The following is a 12740-nucleotide window of genomic DNA, read 5'->3' as shown; positions in this document are numbered from 1 at the left end:
GAGGATCCCACGTGCCGCGGAGCTGCTGGGCCCGTGAGCCATGGCCACTGAGCCTGCGCGTCTGGAGCCTGTGCTCCGCAACGGGAGAGGCCACAACAGTGAGAGGCCCGCATAACGCAAAAAAAAAAAAAAACTTTTGGGAAAATACTGTATAGCATAGGTATAAAAGAGCTACCATATTTTTGCAGGTATTTCATTGTGATGGAAAGGAAATTACCATTAATGGAAAGACCACTATATGTGAAACACTATTGGGTTAGGTCCTTTCATTTATTCATTACACGTTTACTGAACACCTATGTGACACACACTTTCACTTAACGCATTTGCTAGACCTCGCCTTCCATCTTTTCCATCCCTGAGACACTTGGACTGCCCCTGGGGACTTAGTGACCATGGCCCGCAACTCCATCCAAGCAACTTTATGTTTATAGATAATCGGAGCATTCAATCACCTACAAAGAATCACCTCGCGAGAAAGTTCAGACCTCTCGTTTTGTTTTTGTAAGATTGGGCTTTTAACTGTGTATGTGTATATATAATGTGCTTTAGAACTGTGTCTATTCTTCTCTTACCAGAGGCGTGGCTTCGGAGAACGTTAAACTTTTAATCAGAATTTGAGATTCAAATCCCTTTTCTAGTCTGCCTTAAATCTCCAACCTGAAGAGGAAGAGGCTTAGCTAAGGCGTTAAGAGCAGCCCTGCTTCCTTCACAGCAAGACCCAGGATGCGAGTAACACCAGGGTGACAGAACTAAGCCCGAGAAATGCAGGGTGCAGGGGACAGGCGGACAAGCTCGCCCCAGCTTAGTGTAGCCTGGACACTACCCAGACCGTCCATGCAAAACGTCCTCCTCGGCCCTCCTCCGCCCTCCCGCGCAGCCCTCACAGGCTAGGATGAGGCTGGGAAACAGCAAATAGTCAAGGGCACGGGCACGGGCACGCGCCCGCGCGCCCGCAGCCCCGCCCCTGCGTGACGTCAGAGACGCGACGCGTCGCAACGCAGTGCAAATTGGGAAAGAGGGATGAGCTGAGCTGACTTCCGTCGGGAAAGAGATTTTTTCCTCGGGTTGGTGGGAGATGGGCCTTTGGCGAGGAGGTCGGCATTAGTGAAGCGCGCCCGGCGCCAAGGTGAGTGTGGGCCTGGGTCCTGGCCTTTGTCGGGAATCCGTCCGCAGTGAACCCCTTTCCTTCCACCAGCTGCTGGTCACCCGGGAGACAAGCCGTGTCCTCGGAGGGGGTGGGACAACCCCGAACATAGAATCGGCTTTTGGAGGAAGGGCCCTACCTCGAGTCTTTCCCGCTACCCACCTAGGGTTGCCCAGCGAGTTCCGTGTGGGCTCCGGTTTTTCCGGTCTTAGAAGGTGGCCTTGACCATTATTCCACCTTCTTGGACACTCAGACCGACTTTGACCTCTTTCCTCTTGCATCCGTTTTCAGATTTTCTGCCCGTCGAGCCACATTCCCAGGCCTTAATACAACCTCTCAGAGTGTTTTCCAGTCCCTCCTCTGATCCAGTCAAACTTGCTTGTAGTGAAAGAAGTCCAGGTATGAGTTTAAAGAACCTGCGAGCGCATCAGAGTTAAAACTGTGACTTCCCCAAATAAAAGCTTGTCTTTCCTAAAATGTGGCCTTTCTCCTAGAGTTGTGGGACAAGTTAATTTCACCTCGGAAATTATCAGAACCCTGAATTTGTGCTTAAAGCTGCAGACCACACTTCTCGGTTTATTTCTTGCTTCCAGTTCATTTTGTGACCTTGGAGCAAGTCCCTAATCACTAACAAAATATTTACCTGAAGACAGAGGTGTTGCAGAGTCTAAGGAATTTAATATTTGTTAAGAGCCCTGAGGGTTTCAGCTGTAGGGGATGCCGAACTAAGGATTTTACTCTCTATATATCAGCAAGCATCCTAATTTTTGTATACTTTCTGCTGCAGCCATGAAGAATGTCAGGTGATTTTTGTTGGGGAAGTGTTCCTCTTCTAGGCTTGCTCTGCGGCTTTGCTATGTAAGCAGATTTTGCATTTCAACAGATTCTGTTTAAGATTCATTGTTGAATGTCTTGCATGATGGATTTAGATCGTTTCTCATGATTCCAGAGTACTGGACCAGCCTGTCTGAAAGGTTCCATAGGTTGTGCTATGTCTTTAACATGTTGAAATGTGTATTCCTTTTCTTGTGACACATTAGGTGCATCTTTTAAATTAGATAGTAAGGACTCTATAATAAAAAACAACAACCTGTGATTAATGATATAAATTTATATTAATTGCACATAGGTATGCATTGTAGTTTTTGAGAAAACAATGCATGAGAAAAACAAAAATATTTTAAAGATGTCTTTCTAGAATTTAATTTTTAATATATTTACTTGAACTTTGTCAGTCATTATGGTCATTTGTTTATTAGCGTGAACATAATGGGAAAGAACCAAAATGGCTTTTGTAAAGTGTCAATACATCAGATTTTTTTCCCATAAAATGTCTAGCATTATATTTTATTATGAACATTTTCTACATAAAAATGTACTTATTTTGTAGAGGTGAAAGGGAAAAAAGTGTCTATTAAATATGAGGTGTTAATAAAATTAGATATTATTGAGTCTTTTTTGTTTTAATCTTGGTCATTGTCCCAGTTGCCTATTGCTGTATAACAGATCACTCTAAAACAAAGTGGCTTAAAACTACAGTTCATTATCTCATGTTTCTGTGGGCTGACTGGACTCAGCTCGTTGGTTCTCGGTGAGGGTTTCATGTATTTGTGGTCAGATATCCAGCTAGGGTTGGAGTCATCTGAAAGCTCAGCTGGGCAGGACATCCAAGGTGGCTCATTCCCATGGATGGTAGTTGATGTTGGCTGGGAGTTCAGCTGGAGATGTCGACTGGAGTGCCTACAACATAGCCTCTTCATGTGTCTTGGACAGATCATAGCATGGAGGCTGAGTTCCAAGACAAGTGTTTGAAGGGTCAGGAAGTGGAAGCTTTCTCTTAAAGTCTTTTAAAAGCCTGGACCCAGAAATTGGCACAGCGTTACTTCCAACATTCTGTATTGGTTAGAGCAGTTAGAGCCCTCCCCCAACCAGATAACAGACCTTTTGAAGAGGAGAATGCCGAAGGACTTGTGGCCATCTTTAGCCTACCATAATTTTGTTGACTGATGTTTGGATATAACAGTAGATGCAGAATAAGTTACGCTTCTGATTTCTTTAGCCATTTCATGGCATGTTATAATTTTCGGAGCATGTTTTGTATATATTATTTCATTGACACCTTTGAAAACTCTATAGAAGCAAATGAATTATTCCCATTTTGCAGATGATAATAAACTGAGCAGTGGCCGTGGTTGTGGTGGAGGATTTAAGGAATTTGCCCAGAGTTGTATAATAATAAGTGGAAAATGAGACTAAGACTTTTTTTTTTTTTTTTTGCGGTATGCGGGCCTCTCACTGTTGTGGCCTCTCCCGTTGCGGAGCGCAGGCTCCGGACGCGCAGGCTCCAGACGCGCAGGCTCAGCGGCCATGGCTCACGGGCCCAGCCGCTCCGCGGCATGTGGGATCTTCCCGGACCAGGGCACGAACCCGTGTCCCCTGCATCGGCAGGCGGACTCTCAACTACTGCGCCACCAGGGAAGCCCGAGACTTAGACTTTTATAATATAAAATGTATTAGTAAATGATGAAATGTTATGTTAAACTTATTTGTAATAACATTTATAACCATACTAATTCAAGTAACACAGTACTCATGTACAGTGAATAAAGTTAGTGTTGAGATAGCTAAACATTGCCTCTTCTAACACATTACAGTTTAGTCTTTCATAATACTAAATTCTCTGAAATGTACCAACAGTGATGTGAACCTGCATGTCTTTCTTGTTTTTTAAATTGAAGTATAGTTGATTTACAGTGTTTCAGGTGTACAGTAAAGTGATTCAGTCATATATATATATATATATATATATATATATATATATATATATACTTTTTCAGATTCTTTGGCATTATAGGATATTACAAGATGTAGAATATGGTTCCCTCTGCTATACCATAGGTCCTTGTTGTCCTTGTTGTTTATCCATTTTATATGTAGTAGGGTGTATCTGTTAATCCCAGATTCCAAATTTATCCCTCCATACCCCCTTTCCCTTTGGTAACCATAAATTTGTTTTCTGTGTCTGTGGGTCTATTTCTGTTTTGTAAATAAGTTCATTTGTATCATTTTAGATTCTACGTGTAATACCATATAACATTTGACCTGATGTCTTTGTAATGTAGTAAAATGAAATTATTATGCATTATAATACCAATTTCAAAACAAATTGAAAAGCTGTGGGTGTAGGAATCCTGGGGTTTTTAATTTCTTAATTACAAAATATTAAAAATTAAAATGATTTCTCATAATTTTGGTAGGTTGGGAGTTATATAACTTAAGATGTTGATTTCATGTAAAATAGATAGCTAGTGGAAAGCAGCTGCATAGCACTGGGAGATCAGCTCAGTGCTTTGTGACCACCTAGAGGGGTGGGATAGGGAGGGTGAGAGGGGCAAGAGGGAGGGGATATGGGGATATATGTATACATATAACTGATTCACTTTGTTATACAGCAGAAACTAACACAACATTGCAAGGCAATTATAATCCAATAAAGATGTTAAAAATAAATAAATAAATAAAAATAAAATTCTACCTTCAAAAAAAAATGTTGGGCCTCCCTGGTGGCGCAGTGGTTGAGAGTACGCCTGTCAATGCAGGGGACACGGGTTCGTGCCCCGGTCCAGGAAGATCCCACATGCCGCGGAGCAGCTGGGCCCATGAGCCATGGCCGCTGAGCCTGCGCGTCCGGAGCCTGTGCTCCGCGACGGGAGAGGCCACAGCGGTGAGAGGCCCGCATACCGCAAAAAACACAAAAAAATTGATTTCAGCTGAAAACTAATTGTCGTCTTCATAGCGTTTTATTGCTTCTAGTAACATGCTTATATCCATTCTTTATGCCTATGGTTCCGTCTTGATTGCACGCTAGAATTCACCTGAGGAGCTTTATAGAAATACCTATGTGCAAGTCTCACACTCAGAGATTCTGATTGAACCATTTAGAAATGGGTCCTGGGCATCAATATTTTTTTAAAGTTCTGTAGGTGATTCTAATATACAGCTAGGGTTGAGAACTATAGCTCTTTTTTTGGTACTTACTAAGTACAGTTGGGTTCCCAGCTAATCCATTTTGCCTCTGCTAAAAAAAAAATTAAAGAGATAAAGAGGAAGAGGAGATAAGAAATGGATCAAGGTTATATAGGTAGATAGACACCTATTGTGTAAAACAATTACCCTCGTGTTTTTTCTAGGAATGGTCCTTAATAAAACCAAAAAATTGGGGCATGGTACGTTAGTGCCTGTAATATGGTACTTTGCTTTGTATTACCACTGTGTACTCATCTTTCATCCTAAGAGGTAGAAACTATGTTAGGAGGTATATTCTTTGTGTCCCCTGCAGCCCCCAGTGCTACACTTTGAATAGATGGAGGTATTCTAAATGTTTACCACATTGAAGCTGGTTTTTAATCACTCTTCAGAACTAGGGCTAGTTATTTTACTCTGTTTTTCTTTTTAGCATTGTAAGAACTTTGTAACTTTGGACTTCTCTTTTTCTTTGGTTTCCATGATATTTCACTTTCCTGGTTTTCCTTCATTCTGTGTTTCTTTCCTCCTTTAGGAACCACCCCCACTCCCCAAGTTCTGAGCCCTTCAGGTATCTTGTCAGCTGTAGAGAAACAAGATCTCATTTCCTTAGTGATTCATTCTCCTGATTTTAGTTACTAGTGTAAATGATGTCTATGTTTTTAAAACTATTACAGAAGTTTAAAAATATACGTAAAAGTGAAGAGCATAGAATCATTTAAACTATATCCTAGATGGCATATTATTTCAATGTCAATACTTTGTTGTCTCCCAAAACACTGAGGATTATCAAAGTAACATTAACGCCTTAATAGTTGATTTAATATCTGGTCTTTTTGTAAACCTGATGTCTGATTATGTATTTACATCTCTATCAAGGCATCCTTCTTTAGATGTTATTCCTTTTGCATACACTCACCATGTTCAAATTTTTTTGTAAATCAGTGGTTCTTATCTGGGGGTAATTTTGACACACACACACACACCCGCCCAGGGGACATTTGGCAATGTCTGGAAACAGTTTTGGTTGTCACAACTGGAGAAGGGTGGATACTACTGGCATCTAGTGGGTAGAGGCCAGGGATGCTGCTACACATCCTACAATGTGTAGGGCAGCCCCACAACAAAGAATTATTCAGTCCAGCATGTGAGTAGTGCCCAAGTTGAGAAATGCTGCTGTAAACTGATCAGTTTTTTAAACTTTTTATTTTTGTTAACAGCACTACCATTCTTCACATTTCTCAGGGTTGAAAGTGTGTGTGTGTGTGTGTGTGTGTGTGTGTGTGTATACTCAAGAGAGAAAATACTGTTTCAGTCAAAGCACATTTCTACCTTTTTATGTTCTGTTTTGCCATGGCCTGCTAGTTATTCTTTTCTAAAGTATCATTCCCTTGTTCCCGTTTCCTTCAAATCTGTCTTGCATATCCCCACTTTGACCTGCCCAGAGATACCATTTTCCCTTCAAGATCTGGCTTCTTATTGCCTGCTGAATTACATATAAACAATTTTGGGTGGCTTCAAAATCCTCCATTATGTAATTCCATTTCCTTACCTAATAGAATTTATTATTGTTAGCCAACAGTTATTAAGGGTTGCCTATAAGGACTACTAAGGTAGATGTTAGAGATCTAGCATGTTAGACGAATGACTTATAAAGACATGTTAGTATAATCCCTTGATCTAATTTGATTATTTCCTAATAATCCCTATAGCATTCTTTATTTTTCTTATTACCTTCCCATACTGATTTCTCATTTTGTGTCTTTGTTCGTGTTGATTTCCTCTTCTGGCATGCCCTCCTTTCTCACTCTATTCATAGCTAACTCCTATCCTTAGGGCCAGTTTCTGTCTCTATCACAGCATCATGAAACTGCATGCTTATGAGGTATGAGTATCTTAAAGCCTAGTCATAATTGTCATTTGGTCCAAATTCTGTACTAAAGGAATGCTATAGATAACAAATATTGATAGTATAGGATTTAAATCAAGAAATAAACTCCAGGGCTTCTCTGGTGGCGCAGTGGTTAAGAACCTGCCTGCCAACACAGGGGACACGGGTTTGAGCCCTGGTCCGGGAAGATCTCACATGCTGTGGAGCAACTAAGCCTGTGTGCCAGAACTACTGAGCCTGCGCTCTAGAGCCCGCGAGCCACAACTACTGAAGCCTGCACGTCTAGAGCCCGTGCTCCGCAACAAGAGTAGCCTCCATGATAAGAAGCCCTCGCACCTCAACCAAGAGTAGCCCCCGCTTGCCGCGACTAAAGAAAGCCCGCGCACAGCAACGAAGACCCAATGCAGCCAAAAATAAAATAAATAAATTTATACATATATTAAAAAAAAGAAATAAACTCCAAGAGCTGGGACCATCAAGGATGGAAGAGGTGGAACTTAAGTTGGTTTTTGCAGGACGAGGGATCAGCACAAAAGAGTACACTCTGGACTGGATGAAGCTCCCCCCTCGCCCCAAGTTATAGTGAATTTTTCCCTCCTTTTGACTTCCCAATGACTGGAGTCACATATTAATGTACAGTGTAGGAATTAATTGTTGGCTTATTATTTAATGAGTATTAATTTGGTCTTGATAAACAGACTAAGGTATTTGTGATCAGAAGCCCTGTGATACTCTGTCTCCCTAGAGCAGTGTTACTCAAAGTAGCCAATCTCTTACAGTCTTGCAGCTTGTGCTAGAATATAATCAGTACATTGCTTTCTTTGTAAAGAAAGTTTTGCTGCTATGAAAAATTCAGTGCGCCTAATAGGTTTACATTCTGTTATAAGCTTATTTTATCACAGACTGGTAACCAACAGTTCCTCAACCAGCACTGGTCTGTGGAGCACACTTGGAGTAGCATTGCTCTGCAGGACTTTTACACTTTCAGTTGTAACCTATAGACATTTCACATTTATACCCAGTGTTCTATATGTGCATACACAGGTACACAGCCAAAACTAAAGTTTCATGAAACAGTTTTAACCTTACTATGTGTGACATGCTCTGATATTTTCTCTTCAGGTTTTTTTTTGTTTTTGTTTTTTTAATGGTGATTGTGACCTTCTAAAGGGATTTTTAAAAAACACTGCTATTGTCACTAGACTCATAGTAGATACTCAGAAAATACTAGAGGTTTTTTTTAGCAGTGATTAATTCTTAAAAGGGTTGAGCCTTAACTTTAGGATTGCTTTAAAGCAGATTATTTCATCAGTACTTACTTGTCTTGGCATTTTAACTAGAATGAGTATAGAATGGATTATATGAAATTTAAGATAGTCAGATGATGTAGTGAATACTCTTGCTATCTGAAGGCCAGAGATGGGGTGAGATGAGATGATGGATGGCCAACAAAGACAAACTGCTTTCCTTTCAGTGTTGCCAGCAACCTTGGCGGTGGCTGGTGTAAGGCCCTAGTTAAGATATCAGGACCAGTTTGAATGACAACAAACATCAGTCTTTACTTTTTTGCTTTTTAGTCATCACTCTGGTTCAGGTCGTCCAGTCTCTACTCCTTTCTTTGGAAGGATCAGAAAAATGTCAGAAAGAGAGAGAGAGGGGTATATATGCCTTCCATTTTCTCCCTATTGTCAGCTCATTTTCAGCAGTGCCTGTATTTCATTTTTGGAGCATTGCTGTTTGATTAAGCTGTTGTTCTTAAATCTTTATCAGGTTTACACATCTTAAAAAAAATTTTTTAGGAGAACTTTTTCTTACATATACTTAGTTATTTTAGTTTTTGTACTTACAGTCCTTTTTGAAGTATAACATAGTTTTAGTGGGTTATATATTGTATTTAGTTCTAGAGCTAAACAAGTAGATTTTAAAATTATTTGAGTTCTGTAGTTATTGATCATTCCTGTATAAGTATCGGTGGGTTTGTTTTTACTGTTGCAACCAAAATAAGGAAATTGTAAATCCATTCAGTCATTCTGGCCTTAAGTTATTTTATGGCAGTCTCTTTTGAAATTTCTTTAATGGCAAAGTGCAGCAGAGTGACTTATCAAAAATTTAATACATTAAAGTTTACATACATTTAAGTTGGATATGTATTCTTTGCTTTCTCACATGATTAGGGAAAAATACCCTTTACCTTGTGCTTTGACTTCTGCAGAAGTATATGTGATTGTAGAGGCTAAAATAGCAATTAAGACAATGCTGGAAGTATTTTTAACACCAGACATCTTATTTGACAGCATAAGGTATAATTTAATGAAGGAAAATGGAAACAACTGTGGTCCTTTGATGACATTATCAGAGCAAGTTCTTTATTTCAGCTGTTCTCAAAAATCAAATAAGGACAGAAAAAGTAACTTTAAAAAAGCACAATCTTTTTCCTGGAAACCCTCATTAAAAACTTTGTTGTCATCATAATCTTATCCCTGTAGTTTCCATTGGTGTGTCTGATCGGTTGTCACTCAGTCGGCATCCTGTCATTCTACCTTCGCAGTGTCTCTAGTATCTGTCTGCCTCCTCCATTCCATCTCTACTGCCCTAGTTCCGACCTTCATCATCTTTCCTTAGGATCATTATGGGTAACTAATGTCTTCCTTATCTCCAGTCTTTTAAAGCCTAACCTTGTACTGTTAGTTTAGATCATATAACTCTGTTCTTAGAATCCTGCTCTGGTTCTCTGTTACCTTTAGAAAACAAAGTAAATGCTTTAATGTGACATTCACAGCCTTCCATTTATCTGTTCCTAGACTATTTTTCAGACCTTACTGCCTAGCAAATCCTTGTTCATTCTGTATACTAGCTAGTTCCTAAAGATGTTCTTTACTTTTTTGATTTTTTCCTTATACTCTTTCTCACCTCTATCAAAAGCCTTCTCTCACCAAGACTCACAGAAATGCTGTCTCTTCCATGATGCCTCCCAAGATCCCTCTAGTCATACTTGATCTTGTTAATTTTTCTTATTGTACATTATTTGTAACTCTTTATAGTTTGATATAATACATGTTGTATTAACACTGCTTACAACTTTCTCTTTCACAGTAGTTTTTTAAACTTTGTGAGGAAATGGATCACATCTAACTTTTGAGTTCCTGGGAGCACAGTGTCTTCTGTACAGTAGGATGCCTGTGAATGTTTGAATGGAATTTAACTTTGAAATAGCTAATGATTTATTATTTTAAGTTGCCTAGGTAGCATATATAGTTTTTATATTCTTTTGTCTTTTAAAGATCCAAGCTTTAAAGGTAATGATGAGAAAAAGATTTGACTGAGACATATTCTAGACCTTCATTTTAGAGGGTTCAAATAAATAGCTTTCTTTTCCCAACCAAGAAACCTAATTGTCATGAATCAACAAAATAGACTCTACCTGACTTTTTGAATATATGTCCTGTGGTAAGACGGCTAATACTTAAGACGCAGGTAAAGGATAGAGTAGGAAAAACAGATACTGTCAGACTGGTACGAGGTCACTCTGCCTAACTCTGGCGTTAATCCTTATCTTAGTACATTTAGTGTTGCCAGTAAAAAATCATTGGGCTTTTTGGAAATGACATTTCAAGAGCTAGCCTATATCAGGGGAGCATATGTTGGCTTTTCGTGGTTGAGTAAGCTTAAGATCCTAGCTGAGCTAGGTGGGGGCAGAAAAGTCAGGGATAACTCTTGTTACTATTATCTTACTGTCCTTTAGCCCTCCTTAATAGTCCAAGCTCCAGCATCCCCTGCCCTCTGCCACCATGGTGTCTGTTGTGGCATCAGTAAGGACTCAAGTTTTCTTAAGCATCTTCCTGAAAAGTTAGTTTCTTGGCCTTACTGTGCTTTCCCTTAGTCAAAAGTATTGTTTCTCAACTGTTGCTTCTTATGTTTCAGTAGAAATCATGTTCCTGAAGCACCACTCTATCCCATCATTTTCTTTTTCATTGCCAATTTTTTTTAAGTTATCTACAGTCTACTTCCATTTCTTTATTCCTTAATGCTTGTGCTCTTGCTTCCACTCACACCACTGTATGGAAGCTGTGCTCAACGAGGTTATATATACTAGGCTCTAAAAATATTCCAAATCTGTTTTTTTCTTAATGAGTATTTAAAAACATATATTTTATGTTTGCTTGTTTCAACCATAACTTCCTAACTTTTACATCTCTCTGGGTATTCTTTTCATATTTGTAGACAATTGGATATTTTTATTCATATTTGCATTGTTATATAATATAATTGCTTTCTTTAAAAATTTTTAATGAAATACATTAAGTACATTATGTATTATTTTATGTTATAAAAGCCTGATAATAAAATGATCATCTGTACAAACTATTATATGTAAAATAAGCTACAAGGATATATTGTACAACAGGGAATATAGCCAATATTTTGTAATAACTATAAATGGAATATAACCTTTAAAAATTGTGAATCACTATATTGTACACCTGTAACATATAATGTTGTACATCAGTTATACTTTAATAAATACATAAAACAAAACAGTCATCTGTGAGCATCTGTGAACATACCACCCACCTTGAGAAATAAAACCTTACATATCGCTGAAGCTCTTTGTGTGTGCCTCCCTTATTGTATCTTCTACCTCTCCAGAAATAGAATTTTATATTTACCATTTCCTGCCTTTATAAATTTATCTGATTTGTATCCTTAAGCAATATATTGCTCAGTTTAGTTTGTTTTAAAACTTCTTACAAATGGTGTCACATTATATGTATTCCTGCTTTTTCACTCAGCTTTAGGGGGATAAGCAGGGGTTGAGGAGGTGGTGAGCATGGGGGAGTAGGGAATGTTCTCTTGTTAAACTGTTTATCCTGGAAGGTCAGGGACCGCTTCTTATGTATCCTTCGTGTCTTTAACGTGTAACATAATGTTTTTTTACAAGGTAAGACACTCAATACTGTTATCTGTATAAGTATGAGGAAATCCAGGGATCCCTATCATATTCTTTAATGGATGCTCTTAGCTGTTTTGGTGGTGCATTGTTGATGGATTATATACCTAATCAAGAAATGAGAAAGTATTAATATTTAATATAAAATGTGACAAGAATCAAAGCAAATTGGGGTGCTTTTGGAGTTTCACATAGGTGAACAGAAGCCGTTTCACCCCTAAGGTTGTACCTTACTCAGCATTTTAGGATTCAGTGTTCATTGATGTCCATTCGTCTAATAATAGTGAACTGATAGAATGAAGAGCAGTAAGGTAGTGGAAATAAGTGATAGAAAAAAAGTTGTAATCTCTCTTTTCTTTAAATTGAAGTATAGATGATTTAGAGTGTTGTGCCAGTCTCTGCTGTACAGCAAAGTGACTCAATTTTATGCATACATACATTCTTCTTTTATATTCTTTTCCATTATGGTTTATCACAGGATATTGAATATAGTTCCCTGTGCTATACATTAGGACCTTGTTGTTATCCATTCAAAATATAATAGTTTGCATCTACCAGCCCCAAATTCCTAGTCCATCCCTCTCCCTACCCCACTCCCCCTTGGCAACCACAAGTCTGTTCTCTGTGTCTGTGAGTCTGTTTCTGTTTTGTTGATAGGTTCCTTTGTGCCATATTTTAGATTGCACATATAAGTGATATCATATGGTATTTGTCTTTCTCTTTCTGACTTA

The 12740-nt window shown here is 38.8% G+C and overlaps 1 protein-coding gene across 5 annotated transcripts in view; it reads left to right on the top strand.

Moving 5' to 3' along the window:
• The window catches only part of USP8 (ubiquitin specific peptidase 8), a 101177-nt gene that overhangs the window by 39626 nt on the left and 48811 nt on the right, over nt 1-12740 (top strand). For 2 of the 5 annotated variants that reach the window (XM_081229600.1, XM_081229596.1), the window contains exons 1-2: nt 996-1129; nt 1439-1546. The exons of 2 other annotated variants lie outside the window; for them this stretch is intronic. The gene's annotated coding sequence lies outside the window, so the exon portion shown is untranslated. Of the gene's footprint in view, nt 1-995; nt 1130-1438; nt 1547-12740 lie in introns of those variants that run through there. One more of the 5 variants, XM_081229597.1, reaches the window with a different exon arrangement.

This window comes from Mesoplodon bidens (assembly GCF_964165515.1).
Source record: "Mesoplodon bidens genome assembly, chromosome: 3".
Classification (NCBI taxonomy): domain Eukaryota; kingdom Metazoa; phylum Chordata; class Mammalia; order Artiodactyla; family Ziphiidae; genus Mesoplodon; species Mesoplodon bidens.
Note: the sequence above shows the minus strand (reverse complement) of the source record. Positions and strands in the feature narration are given on the sequence as shown.